The sequence below is a fragment of the Dipodomys merriami genome, unplaced genomic scaffold (assembly GCF_024711535.1).
Source record: "Dipodomys merriami isolate MVZ:Mamm:240054 unplaced genomic scaffold, mDipMer1.0.p SCAF_16, whole genome shotgun sequence".
Taxonomy (NCBI): Eukaryota; Metazoa; Chordata; class Mammalia; order Rodentia; family Heteromyidae; genus Dipodomys; species Dipodomys merriami.
The window spans coordinates 32,869,097-32,874,412 of record NW_027202937.1 but is presented as its reverse complement, the minus strand read 5'-3'; the positions used below and the strand labels follow the sequence as shown (position 1 = coordinate 32,874,412).

The 5,316-nt window shown below is 39.4% G+C and overlaps 1 pseudogene; it reads right to left on the bottom strand.

Moving 5' to 3' along the window:
- Positions 1-3,066: 3,066 nt before the first annotated feature.
- LOC138827886 (UPF0729 protein C18orf32 pseudogene) lies at positions 3,067-3,297 on the bottom strand (annotated as a pseudogene).
- Positions 3,298-5,316: the final 2,019 nt, after the last annotated feature.

Here is a 5,316-nt window from a genome sequence, read left to right as displayed (position 1 = left end):
AACTTTTATATTTTGACCTATCAACTAAAGTTTCTCTTGAATTCTGTGTATCAATAAAAAATCAGTTACTACACATATAGCTTTTCTGCTTCATTCATCCAATTTTAGCTCTTATCATTTGTGTGTATATTTCAAGGTCTAGTTTTATAACTTGTTCTGTTTTGTACCCATCTATGGCTTTAATGCTTTGCCATGGTTGATTCAAAACACTAAAGCCAATATGAAGAGTATAATGTGTTGGTTACATAAATATTTGTTCAGTGACTAACCATGTGACATAACTGCATAACTAACTAGAAGTGGGATGAGATCCTAAATTGTGTTCAGGGTTTTAATCCTAAATTAAATCTTAAATTATATTCATGTATCCAAAGGAAAAAGGAAACTCTCAAAATCTGGTAGGAAGAGATTTTTTTTTCTAGAAGAGAAGAAGGTTATTGTAACTGAAGTTGTCCTTGGGTATCTATGTGGGACTACTTCCTAGACCCTTATTATACCAAAATCCTCAGATGCTTATCTTGTACATATAATTTGGTGTAGCATTTACATATTGCATAAGTATATTCTTCATCCTCCCATATCTGTTAACATATCTTCTCGATTACTTACAATATGGACTACAACATAAATTCCATATAAATGTCACTTTATATTGTGTACAGAATGAGGAGGAAAACAAAGTTTGTATGTGTTCAGGACAGATACACTTTTTTTCTGAAAATTTAATTCATGCTTGGTTAAATCTATAGATGCTAAGCCCTTGAGTATGGGGTGGTGATTATAAATGCTTTTTTTTAGCTTTTAAAACTATCATTAAGTAGTTGTACAAAGGAATTGCCATTCAACAAAGTAGTTTACAAATATAATGCGTGCTGATCAATGTCACTCCTTCCATGGTTCTCCCTGTCTCTCCTATAAATACTTTTTTGTTAATTGTTCTATAAGACCATGTTACACTAAAATTATCCCACTGATACATTATAACATTTATTGTGGAGAATTCATTTTCCTTATAAATACTCTTTCAGAATTTGAGTTTTCTAAATTTTCCTGGTTTTAATTTGCTTCCTAAACCTGCCACTTTGATTACCAACCTAGAGACTTTTCATTCTCTTTTGGATAGACTAGGGTGCCTGTTACTTTCTTGTACTCCTTTCTTTTTTTGCTGTGGTACATACTTGAATAATGTCTTCAGAAAAGATCACTAAGTGAAAACTATCACAATATAATTCTGGTTCCTTTGTTGACAACTTATTTTTTCTAGAACCTTTAAGTTTGGCATTGTAAACTTTCATTATTATAATGGTGATACCGATGATGGTGATGTTGTGTTTTCATCTGTTTTCCTTATGCTTGATTTCTCTGGCAGAGTTTCTTTTTTTCATTGTGATACTGGTGTTTGAACTTGGGACTCTGCTAGGCAGATGCTCTACCACTGGAATCATGCTCCCAGTACTCCTGGAGTTTTTCAGATAAGGTCTTGCCTATTTGAAAATATGCCAGAACCTAGACCTTCAACCTCCTATCTTATCTATCTATCTATCTATCTATCTATCTATCTATCTTTCTTTCTTTCTTTCTTTTGTCCTTTCTTTCTTTCGTCCTTTCTTTCTTTCTTTCATCCTTTCTTCCTTTCTTTCTGTCCTGGGGCTTGAACTCAGGGCCTGGACACTGTTCCTGAGCTTCTTTTGCTCAAGGCTAGCACTCTTCCACTTGAGCCACAGCACCACTTCTGGCATTTTCTGTATATGTGGTACTGAGGAATTGAACCCAGGGCTTCATGCATGCTAGGCAAGCACTGTACCACTAAGCCACATTCCCAGACCAATACTCCTATTTATGATTCATGGATAGTTGGGATAATAGGCATACACTGCTGAACAAAAAAAAAATTTGGTCATGGGGCTTGAACTTGGGGCCAAGGCACTGTTCCTGAACTCTTGTACTCAAGGCTAGTGCTCTTCCACTTGAGCCTCAGTGCTACTTCCCAAGATTTTCTTTTTTTGGTCAGTTGTGGTGCTTGAACTCAGGGCCTGGGCACAGTCCTGAGTTTTTTTATTCAAGGCTAACACCACAACAGCTCTACTAACTACTTCCTGGTGGTTAATTGGAGATAAGAGTCTCATGACTTTCCTGTCCCAACTAACTTTGAAGCATGCTCCTCAGATCTTAGCCTCCTAAGTAGCTAGGATTAGAGGCATGAGCCACTGATGCCTGACTGAACCCAGATTTTTTTATTTGTTTGTTCGTTTTGTTTTTTTTTTGGGTCCGGTCATGGGGCCTGAACTCTGGGCCTAGGCACTGTCCCTCAGCTCTTCAGCTCAAGGCTAGCGCTCTACCACTTGAGCCACAGCACCACTTCCGGCTTTTTTCTTTTTGCTTATGTGATGCTGAGGAATCGAACCCAGGGCCTCTGGCATGCAAGGCATGCGCTCTACCACTGAGCCACCTTCCCAGCCCCATGAACCCAGATTTTTTTAAACTGAATGTTTAATGCATTTGTAGGAACAGAAAGAATGTAACAGGATTATAATTTATATATTAGATGTATATGTAAAAGATGTTTCATTTATCAAGGAATTTTTCCTATTTCCACATTTTTCATCTTCATCAGAGCCATAAGCAGCAGGTACTACTCTTATGAACTACTGCATGGCATCTTTTCACATCATTATCATTGTACTATTTCACAGTAAAATTATTCAAATTAGAAACCTTTAAGTTACAGCAAATGGAAAATTCTTTTGAACAAGTGCTAAAGGACCAAGGATTTTAAGTAGAGGGTCTACTGGCACAAATCTCCTACTTATTCATATTATTAAAACAGTAATAAAGGAATGAGAACTACTTTAATGGAAAAGGAACTCAGAAATGAGATCATTAAATACAACTAAGTTCATTTTAAACATAAATACCATGTATTTCCTGATTAGTACCAGGTAATATCTAAATTGTCTATCCAGAATTCTGGTCTTAGAGAAAAAGGTCAGATACAACTACAAAGAAGGTGCTTCATATCATCAGGTCCATTTTTCAAACAACTAAGATTCTTTGGGGAAAATCACATTAGTCTTTCTTTTTATCAGAGATTTCTATTGGTCCTTTTGTTGGTAATCCATTTGTGTCTGCATTCTTGTAGCCTACTATGCTTTTATTTTTATTGTTGGCTTCTTGTACAGCTTTTCTAGGCCATATTCGGCCAACAAAAGGGGAGACCAGAGGGTACAAGTATGGTTCCAGGAAGTTTTTGAAGATCCAGAACAGAACTGGAATGATGATTCAAGGAATGCACACCATTGTCCCAGGCTTGAGCTCCTAAACACAAACCCACTTTGTGATCCGGAAGCCCCCAGGCCAAATCTGAACCCAGATTTTTTTATTGTGTGTTGGACCTAAGGCCTGAGCTCAGGGCCTGGGCACTGTTCCTGAGGTTTTGCTCAAGGTTGGCACTCTAGCATTTGAGCCACAGCTCCACTTCCCGCATTTTTGATGGTTAACAGTAGATCAGAGTCTCATGGATATTGCTTTGAACTGCAATCCTCAGATCTCAGTCTCCTCCGTAGATAGGAGTACAGGAATGAGCCACTGGAGCCCAGCTTTTTAAAAAATTTTGTGCTTGTCTTGGGACTTGAACTAAGCTTCTTTTGCACAAAGCTAGTGCTCTACCACTTGAGCCACAGCTCCACTTTTGGTAAAGTCTCAAGGACTTTATTGCCATGGCTGGCTCTGAGCTGTGATCCTCAGCTCTCAGCCTCCTGAATAGCTAGGATTATAGGCCTGAGCCACCTGCACCTTGCCAAGTCTTTATTTTTTATTTTAACAGCCTACTTCCAGCAGAACTCACTGAGACCAGTGTTAATTTGTTCCACCAGTGATATCTTAATCACTAACCGTAGGCCTCACCTCTTGAAGATATATGTCATTTTCACACTGGAAACAAAGTGACCAGCATCAGGACTAAAGTGACCAGCAGCAGGACTCATGTGTCAATCCATAACAATAACCTGTTTTGTCTGAGATACTGATTAGAAGTTTTAAAGGTCTCTACTGGTGTCTAGATTGTGTTTTCTCCAGGATCTTCTGTTGTATTCTTTTTATTACATTTTTCTTAGGCTGGTATTTCCCCCTCTGATTATTGATTAAAATGAATATTCATTTAGTCCTTACTGTGATCTAAACACTGTTCCAGACAAGTTCCTGTCCTCAGGGAGCTTAGTTGTAGGGATGAAGTTGCAATTGTCATGTAAATCAATGGACAAGGGGGAATTTTACTTCGTAGCAACTGACAGGAAGGAAATGAATAAGGTGACTGACAGTGAGTGAGAGGGAGCAATCTCTTTAGAGTGACTGACAGAAAGGCATAGGACCTGACACTGGAAGTCAGACTGAACAGCCAGCAAGATGACCACTGAAAGTCACCATTCCAGAAGACCACATGGACATAATCATGTACAGCAAAGGAGGTTATTCTCAGCAGTGGTTGACAAGGCCACCTCTCTCATGGGAGAGGGAGAAATGATGCCCATTTTTTGTTCAGGGTCAAATTTATAGTCAGGGGGCTAGGAGTGGGAAGTATGAGAAGCCTTCTCTGTGTGCAGCTGAATGCTAAAGATAATATATAGCCTGGGCAGTGTTTTCTGATTGTAATAGTTGACAGTTAGGTAGCATTTTGCTGATGCAGCTGGGGGATAGGGGTAAAATGGTAGTCCAGGAAGTGAAGTGTGAGGAACAGCCAATGGCCAGGGCTGGAGGTCAGTTGCAGTTAGGTCTGGCCAGATCAACTGGTTTTGTGGGAGGGGCTGAGGACCTGAAATGGAGGGCATGCTAAAGACAACCATTTGGTGGTGTTTCAAGAGGAACAGAAGGTTAGATTACAACTCTAGTGGGGGACCTGATGTAAAGAGTTGACTTTCATTTAACTGCAGCTGGAAGCTTCTAAGGCTTCATGCTCTCCCTTTGCTTTTTTTATGCAAAGCCAGTGTTGGGCCACTTGAACTACATCTCCACCAGGCAATTTGCTCATTAAGTGGAGGTAAAAGTCTCTTGGATTTGTCTATTGTCTGCTCAGGAGATCTTCAGATCTTAGCCTTCTAAGTACTTAGGATTACAGTACCAGCCACGAGCAGTGGTTACGGTTACATTCTTAATGAATAGCTTCTGAGTGTTCCATGTTCCAACATCAATCAGCAAGAATGGGCAGCAAGGAAGCCATGAGCAGGTGTAGCAATTGTCTAAACTAAGAGGAAGGTCAGGACAACTGGGAGGGTGTTTAGGAATAGTCACTAGGGTTACAATGTGTCACAAAGGCAGAAAAAG